Source organism: Cherax quadricarinatus, chromosome 1 (genome assembly GCF_038502225.1).
Source record: "Cherax quadricarinatus isolate ZL_2023a chromosome 1, ASM3850222v1, whole genome shotgun sequence".
In the NCBI taxonomy this organism is placed as follows: domain Eukaryota; kingdom Metazoa; phylum Arthropoda; class Malacostraca; order Decapoda; family Parastacidae; genus Cherax; species Cherax quadricarinatus.
Window position 1 is genome coordinate 36,568,463 of NC_091292.1, and position 14,222 is coordinate 36,582,684.

Below are 14,222 nucleotides of genomic sequence, written 5' to 3' on the forward strand. Positions count from 1 at the left end.
GCGACAGGTCCGAAGACAATGAAGGTTTGTTATATGCAGAGATTCTAACAGCCAACTGCAGTAGCAAGGGACAGCTGGCCAGGAAAGACAGTTCACTGAGAATAGAAGTTTCAGATATGACAGGGACTGAAGGCAAGAACATGTCAATGGAAGGAAATAAAATGCCTCAGAGGAAGCAGATGGAGACTCAGTGGGAGGAGGAAAGGGCGAGGTCAGTTTTTGTGTACGGGCTCCAAGAAGCCAAGGGGGCCAACTTTGAAGAAATAAAACAGGAGGAGAAAAAAATGATTGAAGGCATCATGAAATCAATAGGGGAGGGCAATATGACCCAGGTGACAAATTTTCAGAGAATTGGGTGGTTTGCGAGTGGAAGGATACGGCCTGTCAGAGTAACTTTCAAGGAAGAATCAGTTCGAATCAGGATCCTGCAAGAGAAAGCAAGACTGAGGGACAAAGAGGGGTACCAGAGAGTATACCTCGACCGCGACAGAACACAAGAAGAAAGGACTACACTGAAAGAGAGGGTACAGAGACGCAAGGAGGAACGAGAAGCAATGAAAATGAGCAGGACCCAGACACAGGAGGAAGGGCAAACACACCTCACAGAATCTCCCACCAAAAGACCCCACCCGCGACATTCCCAACGCAACTGAGCAACCTATACTACAACCCACTCACTGTTCCCTCTGCCACCAACCCCCATATCACAAACCTTACCCCAACAGCTGTCCCTTATGGGCATTCTGACCCCACCCCCATCAACACATACCCCACCTACACCACAGCCCCATATAGGCCCCCACCAAGGCTCTCGCTCCCCCAACCCCAATATACTTGCATGACCACAATGATAGAAAAGAAACTAAAGGTTTGGTACACAAACGCGGATGGAATAACGAATAAACATGAGGAGTGGAATGAAAGAATCAGTGAAAAATCCCCAGACATCATAGCAGTCACAGAAACAAAACTCGCTGAGACAATAACAGACACAATCTTCCCAACAGGATATCAGATCCTGAGGAAAGATAGAAGGAGTAGAGGGGGAGGAGGGGTTGCACTGCTCATAAAACACCAATGGGGATTTGAGGAAATGGAAGGCATGGACATGATTGGAGAAAGAGACTACATTGTAGGTACAATTCAGTCAGGAGAACATAAAGTAGTCATTGGAGTGATGTATAACCCACCACAGAACTGCAGGAGGCCAAGAGAGGAGTACGAAGAAAACAACAGGGTGATGGACACACTGGCTGAGGTGGCAAGAAGAGCTCACTCGAGCAGAGCAAAGTTACTGGTAATGGGCGATTTCAACCACAGGGAGATCGACTGGGAAAACCTGGAGCCACATGGGGGTCCCGAAACATGGAGAGCCAAGATGAAGGATGTGGTACTTGAAAACCTCATGCATCAACATGTCAGGGACACAACCAGAGAGAGAGGGGAGGATGAGCCAGCAAGACTGGATCTTGTGTTCACCCTGAGCAGTTCAGACATCGAGGACATCACTTACGAGAGGCCCCTTGGAGCTAGCGATCATGTGGTTCTGAGTTTTGACTATATAGTAGAGTTACAAGTGGAGAAGGTAACAGGAACTGAAGGGGACAGGCCAAACTATAAAAGGGGGGACTACACAGGTATGAGAAACTTCCTGCAGGAGGTTCAGTGGGACAGAGAAATGGTAGGAAAATCAGTAAACGAGATGATGGAATATGTGGCAACAAAGTGCAAGGAGGCAGAGGAAAGTTTTGTTCCCAAGGGAAACAGAAATAATAGGAAGACCAAAACGAGTCCTTGGTTTACCCGAAGGTGTAGGGAGGCAAAAACTAAGTGCAACAGAGAATGGAAAAGGTACAGGAGGCATAGGACCCAGGAAAACAAGGAGATTAGTAGAAGAGCCAGAAACGAGTATGCGCAGATAAGGAGGGAGGCCCAGCGACAGTATGAAAACGACATAGCATCGAAAGTCAAATCTGACCCGAAACTGCTGTATAGCCACATTAGGAGGAAGACAACAGTCAAGGACCAGGTGATAAGGCTGAGGAAAGAAGGTGGAGAACTCACAAGAAACGATCAAGAGGTATGTGAGGAGCTCAACACGAGATTTAAGGAAGTATTTACAGTAGAGACAGGAAGGACTCTGGGGGGACAGACCAGATGGGGACACCAACAAGGAATACACCAACAAGTGTTGGACGACATACATACAGATGAGGAGGAGGTGAAGAAACTGCTAAGGGACATCGATACCTCAAAGGCAATGGGACCGGACAACATCTCTCCATGGGTCCTTAGAGAGGGAGCAGATATGTTGTGCGTACCACTTACCACAATCTTCAACACATCCCTGGAAACTGGGCAACTACCTGAGGTATGGAAGACGGCAAATGTAGTTCCCATTTTCAAAAAAGGAGACAGAAAAGAGGCACTAAACTATAGACCTGTGTCATTGACGTGTATAGTATGCAAAATTATGGAGAAGATTATCAGGAGGAGAGTGGTGGAGCACCTGGAACGGAACAGGAGTATAAATGCCAACCAGCACGGATTCACGGAAGGCAAATCCTGTGTCACAAACCTTCTGGAGTTTTATGATAAAATAACAGAAGTAAGACAAGAGAGAGAGGGGTGGGTTGATTGCATCTTCTTGGACTGCAAGAAGGCCTTTGACACAGTTCCTCACAAGAGATTAGTGCAGAAGCTAGAGCATCAGGCGCATATAACAGGAAGAGCACTGCAATGGATCAGAGAATACCTGACAGGGAGGCAACAACGAGTCATGGTACGTAATGATGTATCACAGTGGGCACCTGTGACGAGCGGGGTCCCACAGGGGTCGGTCCTAGGACCAGTGCTATTTTTGGTATATGTGAACGACATGACGGAAGGGTTAGACTCAGAAGTGTCCCTGTTTGCAGATGATGTGAAGTTAATGAGGAGAATTAAATCTGATGAGGACCAGGCAGGACACCTGGTCCAGCAAATGGCTTCTCGAATTTAATCCTGCCAAATGCAAAGTCATGAAGATAGGGGAAGGGCACAGAAGACCACAGACAGAGTATAGGCTAGGTGGCAAAAGACTGCAAACCTCACTCAAGGAGAAAGATCTTGGGGTGAGTATAACACCGAGCATGTCTCCGGAAGCACATATCAATCAGATAACTGCTGCAGCATATGGGCGCCTGGCAAACCTGAGAACAGCATTCCGACACCTTAGTAAGGAATCATTCAGGACACTGTACACCGTGTATGTCAGGCCCATACTGGAGTATGCAGCACCTGTTTGGGACCCGCACTTGATAAAGCACGTCAAGAAACTAGAGAAAGTACAAAGGTTTGCAACAAGGTTAGTTCCAGAGCTAAGGGGAATGTCCTATGAAGAAAGATTAAGGGAAATCGGCCTGACGACACTGGAGGACAGGAGGGTCAGGGGAGACATGATAACGACATATAAAATACTGCGTGGAATAGACAAGGTGGACAAGGACAGGATGTTCCAGGGAGGGGACACAGAAACAAGAGGCCACAATTGGAAGTTGAAGACACAAATGAGTCAGAGAGATAGTAGGAAGTATTTCTTCAGTCATAGAGTTGTAAGGCAGTGGAATAGCCTAGAAAATGACGTAGTGGAGGCAGGAACCATACACAGTTTTAAGACGAGGTTTGATAAAGCTCATGGAGCGGGGAGAGAGAGGGTCTAGTAGCAACCGGTGAAGAGGCGGGGCCAGGAGCTAGGACTCGACCCCTGCAACCACAAATAGGTGAGTACAAATAGGTGAGTACACACACACACACACACACACACACACACACACACACAACAAATCCTGTGTCACAAACCTTCTGGAGTTTTATGATAAAATAACGGAAGTAAGACAAGAGAGAGAGGGGTGGGTTGATTGCATCTTCTTGGACTGCAAGAAGGCCTTTGACACAGTTCCTCACAAGAGATTAGTGCAGAAGCTAGAGCATCAGGCGCATATAACAGGAAGGGCACTGCAATGGATCAGAGAATACCTGACAGGGAGGCAACAACGAGTCGTGGTACGTAATGATGTATCACAGTGGGCACCTGTGACGAGCGGGGTCCCACAGGGGTCGGTCCTAGGACCAGTGCTATTTTTGGTATATGTGAACGACATGACGGAAGGGTTAGACTCAGAAGTGTCCCTGTTTGCAGATGATGTGAAGTTAATGAGGAGAATTAAATCTGATGAGGACCAGGCAGGACTTCAAAGAGACCTGGACAGACTGGACACCTGGTCCAGCAAATGGCTTCTCGAATTTAATCCTGCCAAATGCAAAGTCATGAAGATAGGGGAAGGGCACAGAAGACCACAGACAGAGTATAGGCTAGGTGGCCAAAGACTGCAAACCTCACTCAAGGAGAAAGATCTTGGGGTGAGTATAACACCGAGCATGTCTCCGGAAGCACACATCAATCAGATAACTGCTGCAGCATATGGGCGCCTGGCAAACCTGAGAACAGCATTCCGACACCTTAGTAAGGAATCATTCAAGACACTGTACACCGTGTATGTCAGGCCCATACTGGAGTATGCAGCACCTGTTTGGAACCCGCACTTGATAAAGCACGTCAAGAAACTAGAGAAAGTACAAAGGTTTGCAACAAGGTTAGTTCCAGAGCTAAGGGGAATGTCCTATGAAGAAAGATTAAGGGAAATCGGCCTGACGACACTGGAGGACAGGAGGGTCAGGGGAGACATGATAACGACATATAAAATACTGCGTGGAATAGACAAGGTGGACAAGGACAGGATGTTCCAGGGAGGGGACACAGAAACAAGAGGCCACAATTGGAAGTTGAAGACACAAATGAGTCAGAGAGATAGTAGGAAGTATTTCTTCAGTCATAGAGTTGTAAGGCAGTGGAATAGCCTAGAAAATGATGTAGTGGAGGCAGGAACCATACACAGTTTTAAGACGAGGTTTGATAAAGCTCATGGAGCGGGGAGAGAGAGGGTCTAGTAGCAACCGGTGAAGAGGCGGGGCCAGGAGCTAGGACTCGACCCCTGCAACCACAAATAGGTGAGTACAAATAGGTGAGTACAACACACACACACACAACACACACATAACACACACACACACACAACACACACACACACACACACACAACATACACACACACACACACACACACACACACACACATTGCCAGACTCACACATACACACACACACACACATTGCCAGACTCATACACTCCCCCCTCCCCCACCGACATCTCACTCCTTCACCTGATCCCTCCCTCCCTCTTTCACCCTCCCCCTCCCCACCTCTCCCCCTCTCCCTCTCCCACTCACCCACTGCTTCTCCCTCCTTCCCACCACCCCTCCCCACTACTCTCCCACATAGCCACAGTTCCTCCTCTACCTCCCCCCCCCACACTCTGACATACACAATACTAACCTAACATACAGAACTACATAGGTTTCCCACTCTGAGGCAATCAGGATAAAACAAAAATGGGTTGCCAGAGAGCAACAAGGAAAACCAAGGGACAGGAGGAGGAAACTGCAAAGGAAGATCGGGCAGCAGAGCTCACAAAAAGGGAACATGGATGGGAAAAGAAACTAGAAGAACTTAGCATGAGAATGGAAGAGAGGATAGACATGGAAAGCCAGAAGTGGGAGGTGCAAGTCAAAGCAGCAGAGGCCAGGATACAGAGTTTAGAAGAGGAACTGAAAAATCTGAAACAGCCTAAAGAACTAAAGAACATTTTTGGGATTGACAACAGAGACTGCTACCTCAGTCACAAATAAGGGGACTGTAGGGAAAGAAGGAGGAAAACTGCATGTAGAAGGTCAATCAGTGGAGACTGTAGTAAATGAAAGAGGTAAGCTATATGTGGAGGCCCTAACAGACCACAGCAGAGCCCAGGGAAAGCCGAGAAGGGAAAATGACAGGCCACTGAGCCCAAGTACATTAGCTAGTGAAACTGAAGAAAGGAAAGCTGAAATGGAGGAAATCAAATTGAATGAGGGGATACACAGGGATATGCAGTGCGAGAATGAAAGGGTGAGGTCAGTCTTTGTGTATGGGCTCCAGGAAGTTGAAGGGGAAACATAAGTAAGAAAACAAGGGAAAAAAAAAGCAATTGAAAGCATCATGAAAGCAATAAGAGAAGACGACATGACCCAGCTGGAAAATTTTCGGAGAATAGGGTTTTTTTTTAAAAAAAGAACCCGGCCAGTGAAAGTGACCTTCAAGGCAGAATCGACTCGGAACAGGATCCTGCAGGAAAAAACACAATTAAGGGACATGCCGGCATATAGGAAGGTGTATCTCGACAGCGACAGAACACAAGCAGAAAGGCAGAAACTGAGAGAGATGGTACAAAGGCGAAAGGAGGAAAGAGAGGGGATGGAGAAGACAGACAGGAGATCCCAGACACAGGAAGATCAAATACAGCCTCCCTCACAACTTCCTATAGAAGCCTCCCAACCAGGTCAACCCCAGTGCAACCAAACACTCTAAACCAAAACACCCATGCCACATCCAATGCCCCCACCCACTGCATTACAAACTCCACCCCCACAGCAACCACCCATAGTTCCTTATCAGGTCACCCACTTCCCCAACCCCAATACACCTCCCAGACCACAATCTTAGAAAAGAAGTTGAAGGTGTGGTATACAAATGCAGATGGAATAACAAATAAGTATTAGGAGTGGAACGAAAGAATCAAGGAGACATCCCCAGACATAATAGCACTCACAGAAACAAAACTCACCAGAATAATAACAGATTCAATCTTTCCATCCGGATATCAAATCCTCAGGAAAGACAGAGGGAGGAGAGGGGGAGGAGGAGTTGCACTGCTCATTAAAAACCAGTGGGAGTTTGAGAAAATGGAAGGAATGGACGGCACGGGCGAAAGGGACTACTAAGTAGGAACAATCCAGACAGAGGGACATAAGGTGATAATTGCAGTAATGTACAACCCACCACAGAACTGCAGGAGGCCAAAAGAAGAATACGATGAGAGCAACAGAGCAACGATCGACACACTAGCCGAGGTGGCCAGGAGAGTACACATGGGGGGAGCAAAGTTACTAGTTATGGGTGATTTCAATCACAAGGAGATTGACTGGGAAAACCTGGAGCCCCATGGGGGTACCGAAACATGGAGAGCCAAAATGATGGATGTGGTACTGAAAAACCTCATGCATCAACATGTTAGAGACACTACCAGAGAGAGAGGAGAGGATGAACCAGCAAGACTGGACCTTGTATTCACCTTGAGTAGTTCTGACATCGAGGATATCATGTATGAAAGACCCCTGGGAGCTAGTGATCATGTGGTTCTGTGCTTCGACTACATAGTTGAGCTCCAAGTGGAGAGAGCAGCAGGAATAGGGTGGGAAAAACCAAACTACAAAAGGGGGAACTACTCAGGCTTGAGGAACTTCTTTCAAGACATTCAGTGGGAGAGGGAACTGACAGGAAAACCAGTACAAGAAATGATGGACTATGTCGCAACAAAATGCAAGGAGGCAGAGGAGAGGTTTGTTCCCAAGGGAAACAGAAATAATGGGAAGAACAGAACGAGTCCTTGGTTCACCCAAAGGTGTAGGGAGGCAAAAACTAGGTGTACTAGAGAATAGAAAAGGTACAGAAGACAGAGAACTCAGGAAAATAAAGAGATTAGCCGAAGAGCCAGAAACGAATATGCACAGATAAGAAGGGAGGCTCAGCGGCAATACGAAAATGACATAGCATCGAAAGTCAAGACTGACCTGAAGGTGTTGTACAGCCACATCAGGAGGAAAACAACAGTCAAGGACCAGGTAATCAGACTGAGAAAGGGTGATGGGGAATTCACAAGAAACGACAGGGAGGTATGTCAGGAGCTCAACAAGAGATTTAAAGAAGTATTTACAGTGGAAACCAGTAGGACTCCAGGAAATCAGAGGAGGGGGGTGCACCAGCAAGTGCTGGATGAGATACATATAACCAAGGAGGAGGTGAAGAAGCTGCTATGCGAACTTGACACCTCAAAGGCGGAGGGACCAGACAACATCTCTCCGTGGGTCCTTAAAGAGGGAGCAGAGATATTGTGTGTACCATTAACAAAGATCTTTAACACATCATTTGAAACTGGGCAACTCCCCGAGGTATGGAAGATGGCAAATGTAGTCCCAATTTTTAAAAAGGGAGACAGACATGAGGCACTAAACTACAGACCTGTATCACTAACGTGTATAGTATGCAAGGTCATGGAGAAGATCATCAGGAGGAGAGTGGTTGAGCACCTGGAAAGAAACAAGTGTATAATTGACAACCAGCATGGTTTCAGGGAGGGAAAATCCTGTGTCACAAACCTACTAGAGTTTTATGACAAGGTGACAGAAGTAAGACAAGAGAGAGAGGGGTGGATCGACTGCATTTTTTTTGGACTGCAAGAAGGCCTTCGACACAGTTCCTCACAAGAGGTTGCTGCAAAAGCTAGAGGATCAGGCACACGTAACAGGAAAGCACTGCAATGGTTCAGAGAATACCTGACAGGGAGGCAACAACGAGTCATGGTACGTGACGAGGTGTCAGAGTGGGCGCCTGTGACAAGTGGGGCTCCACAGAGGTCAGTCCTAGGACCTGTGCTGTTCTTGGTATATGTGAATGACATAACGGAAGGGATAGACTCAGAAGTGTCCTTGTTTGCGGATGATGTGAAGTTAATGAGAAGAATCAAATCGGATGAGGATCAGGCAGGACTACAAAGAGACCTGGACAGGCTACAAACCTGGTCCAGCAACTGGCTCCTTGAGTTTAACCCTGCCAAATGCAAAGTCATGAAGATTGGGGAAAGGCAAAGAAGACCGCAGACACAATGTAGTTTAGATGGCCAAAGTCTGCAAACCTCACTCAAGGAAAAAGATCTGGGGGTGAGTATAACACCGAGCATATCTCCTGAGGCGCACATCAATCAGATAACTGCTGCAGCATACGGGCGCCTGGCAAACCTACGGATAGCGTTCCGATACCTCAGTAAGGATTCGTTCAAGACCCGTTATACCATTTACGTCAGGCCCATACTGGAGTATGCAGCACCAGTTTGGAATCCACACCTAGTCAAGCACGTCAAGAAATTAGAGAAAGTGCACAGGTTTGCAACAAGACTAGTCCCAGAGCTACTGGGATTGTCCTACGAAGAAAGGTTGAGGGAAATCGGCCTGACGACACTGGAGGCCAGGAGGGTCAGGGGAGACATGATAACGACATATAAAATACTGCACGGAATAGACGAGGTGGACAAAGACGGGATGTTCCAGAGATGGGACACAGACACAAGAGGTCACAATTGGAAGTTGAAGAGTCAGATGAATCAAAGGGATGTTAGGAAGTATTTCTTCAGTCATAGAGTAGTCAAGCCGTGGAATAGCCTAGAAAGTGAAGTAGTGGAGGCGGGAACAATACGTAGCTTTAAGGCGAGGTATGATAAAGCTCATGGAGCAGGGAGAGAGAGGACCTAGTAGCAATCAGTGAAGAGGCGGGGCCAGGAGCTATGACTCGACCCCTGCAACCACAAATAGGTGAGTACAAATAGGTGAGTACACAAGACACACACACGCAGAGACAACACACACACACACACACACACACACACACACACACACACACACACACACACACACACACACACACACACACACACACAGGGGTCAGTTCTAGGACCAGTGCTATTTTTGATATATGCGAACGACATGATGGAAGGAATAGACTCTGAAGTGTCCCTGTTCGCAGATGACGTGAAGTTGATGAGAAGAATTAAGTCGGACGAGGATGAGGCAGGACTGCAAAGAGACCTGGACAGGCTGGACATGTGGTTCAGTAACTGGCTTCTCGAATTCAATCCAACCAAATGCAAAGACATGAAGATTGGGGAGGGGCAAAGAAGACCGCAGACAGAGTATAGGCTAGGTGGACAAAGACTACAGACCTCACTCAGGGAGAAAGACCTTGGGGTGACCATAACACGGAGCACATCACCGGAGGCACACATCAACCAAATAACTGCTGCAGCATACGGGCGCCTGGCAAACCTGAGAATAGCGTTCCGATACCTTAATAAGGAATCGTTCAAGACACTGTACACTGTGTATGTTAGGCCCATACTGGAGTATGCAGCACCAGTCTGGAGCCCACACCTGGTCAAACACGTCAGGAAGTTAGAGAAAGTACAAAGGCTTGCAACAAGGCTAGTCCCAGAGCTCAAGGGAATGTCGTACGAGGAAAGGTTAAGGGAAATCGGACTGACGACACTGGAGGACAGAAGGGTCAGGGGAGACATGATAACGACATACTGCGGGGAATAGACAAGGTGGATAGAGATAGGATGTTCCAGAGAGGGGACACAAGGACAAGGGGTCACAACTGGAAGCTGAAGACTCAGACGAGTCACAGGGACGTTAGGAAGTATTCCTTCAGTCATAGAGTTGTCAGCAAGTGGAATAGCCTAGCAAGTGAAGTAGTGGAGGCAGGAACCATACATAGTTTTAAGAAGAGGTATGACAAAGCTCAGGAAGCAGAGAGAGGACCCAGTAGCGATCAGTGAAGAGGCGGGGCCAGGAGCTGAGTCTCGACCCCTGCAACTACAATTAGGTGAGTACAATTAGGTGAGTACACACACACACACACACACACACACACATACCCACACCAACACACTCTTAGCGACAAGCGAAGAGGCGAGGTCAGGAGCTGTGCATCGACCCCTGCAACCACGAGTAGGTGAGTACGATTATGTGAGTGCAAATAGGTGAGTACACACACACACACACACACACACACACACACACACACACACACACACACACACACACACACACTCACACACACACACACAAAACATGCACACGCACACAAACACACACATATAGAAAACACACTCACACACGCATAAGAGAGTACACATACATACATTCACACTATTGACAAGTTCCTTTGACAACCAGTAACTAACACATCAATCCATGTAATTAATAGTTTAATAATTAACCCTTCTGTGTTATTTAATATTAATTGTGCAATAAGCATTCCCTTATATATCCAAGTCATTATTATTTTAAAAGTAAAAAATAATATAAGAAAAGTATCGGTATCGGCCGAGAATTGGGTACTGGTATCAAAAATTTTTTTGTTTTGTCTTATCCTAATATATATATATATATATAAAAATATATATATATATATATATATATATATATATATATATATATATAGATATAGATATATATATATATATATATATATATATATATATATATATGTATATATATACATATATATATTTTTTTTTTTTCAACAAGTTGGTCGTCTCCCACCGAGGCAGGGTGACCCAAAAAAGAAAGAAAATCCCCCAAAAGAAAATGCTTTCATCATCATTCAACACTTTCACCACACTCACACATAATCACTGTTTTTGCAGAGGTGCTCAGAATACAACATATACGTATAAAGATACACAACATATCCCTCCAAACTGCGAATATCCCAAACTCCTCCTTTAAAGTGCAGGCATTGTACTTCCCATTTCCAGGACTCAAGTCCGACTATATGAAAATAACCGGTTTCCCTGAATCCCTTCACTAAATATTACCCTGCTCACACTCCAACAGATCGTCAGGTCCCAAGTACCATTCGTCTCCATTCACTCCTATCTAACACGCTCACGCACGCTTGCTGGAAGTCCAAGCCCCTCGCCCACAAAACCTCCTTTACCCCCTCTCTCCAACCCTTTCGATGACGACCCCTACCTCGCCTTCCTTCCCCTATAGATTTATATGCTTTCCATGTCATTCTACTTTGATCCATTCTCTCTAAATGACCAAACCACTTCAACAACCCCTCTTCTGCTCTCTGACTAATACTTTTATTAACTCCACTCCTTTTCCTAATTTCCACACTCCGAATTTTCTGCATAATATTTACACCACACATTGCCCTTAGACAGGACATCTCCACTGCCTCCAGCCGTCTCCTCGCTGCTGCATTTACCACCGAAGCTTCACACCCATATAAGAGTGTTGGTACTACTATACTTTCATACATTCCCTTCTTTGCCTCCATATATAACGTTTTTTGACTCCACATATACCTCAATGCACCACTCACTTTTTTTCCCTCATCAATTCTATGATTAACCTCATCCTTCATAAATCCATCCGCAGACACGTCAACTCCCAAGTATCTGAAAACATTCACTTCTTCCATACTCCTCCTCCCCAATTTGATATCAAATTTTTCTTTATCTAAATCGTTTGATACCCTCATCACCTTACTCTTTTCTATGTTCACTTTCAACTTTCTACCTTTACACGCATTCCCAAACTCATCCACTAACCTTTGCAATTTTTCTTCAGAATCTCCCATAAGCACAGTATCATTTTGAATTTGATTCCCCATAATTTAATCCCACCCCTCTGCCAAACACCCCTAGCATTTACTTCTCTTACAACCCCATCTATAAATATATTAAACAACCATGGTGACATTACACATCCCTGTCTAAGACCTACTTTTACCGGGAAGTAGTCTTCCTCTCTTCTACACACCCTAACCTGAGCCTCACTATCCTCATAAAAACTCTTTACAACATTTAGTAACTTACCACCTATTCCATATACTTGCAACATCTGCCACATTGCCCCCCTATCCACTCTATCATATGCCTTTTCTAAATCCATAAATGCAATAAAAACTTCCCTACCTTTATCTAAATACTGTTCACATATATGCTTCAGTGTAAACACTTGATCTACACATCCCCTACCCACTCTGAAACCTCCTTGCTCATCCGGAATCCTACATTCTGTCTTTCCTCTAATTTTTCAATTATAACCCTACCGTACACTTTTCCTGGTATACTCAATAAACTTATTCCTCTATAATTTTTACAATCTCTTTTGTCCCCTTGAACTCCCACATGATAACTATACATGCTCTCCGCCAATCCCTAGGCACCTTCCCCTCTTTCATACATTTATTAAACAAAAGTACCAACCACTCCAACACTATATCCCCTCCTGCTTTTAACATTTCTGTCATGATCCCATCAGTTCCAGCTGCTTTGCCCCGTTTCATTCTACGTAATGCCTCGCGTACCTCCCCCACACTTACATTCTGCTCTTCTTCACTCCTAAAAGATGGTATACCTCCCTGACCAGTGCATGAAATTGCCGCCTCCCTTTCTTCCTCAACATTTAAAAGTTCCTCAAAATATTCTCGCCATCTACCTAATATCTCCCTCTCCCCATCTACTAAGTCCCCTACTCTGTTTTTAACTGACAAATCCATACTTTCCCTAGGCTTTCTTAACTTGTTTAACTCACTCCAAATTTTTTTCTTATTTTCATTAAAATTTCTTGACAGTGCCTCTCCCACTGTATCATCTGCTCTCCTTTCGCACTCTCTCACCACTCTCTTCACCTTTCTTTTACTCTCCATATACTCTGCTCTTCTTATAACACTTCTGCTTTGTAAAAACCTCTCATAAGCTAACTTTTTCTCTTTTATCACACCCTTTACTTCATCATTCCACCAATCACTCCTCTTTCCACCTGCCCCCACCCTCCTATAACCACAAACTTCTGCCCCACATTCTAATACTGCATTTTTAAAACTATTCCAACCTTCTTCAACCCCCCCACTACTCATCTTTGCACTAGCCCACCTTTCTGCCAACAGTCGCTTATATCTCCCCCGAACTTCCTCCTCCCTTAGTTTATACACTTTCACCTCCCTCTTACTTGTTGTTGCCACCTTCCTCTTTTCCCATCTACCTCTTACTCTAACTGTAGCTACAACTAAATAATGATCCGATATATCAGTTGCCCCTCTATAAACATGTACATCCTGGAGCCTACCCATCAACCTTTTATCCACCATTACATAATCTAACAAACTACTTTCATTACGTGCTACATCATACCTTGTATATTTATTTATCCTCTTTTTCATAAAATATGTATTACTTATTACCAAATCTCTTTCTACACATAGCTCAATTAAAGGCTCCCCATTTACATTTACCCCTGGCACCCCAAATTTACCTACTACTCCCTCCATAAAATTTTTACCCACTTTAGCATTGAAATCCCCAACCACCATTACTCTCACACTTGATTCAAAGCTCCCCACGCATGTATATGTATATATATATATATATATATATATATATATATATATATATATATATAT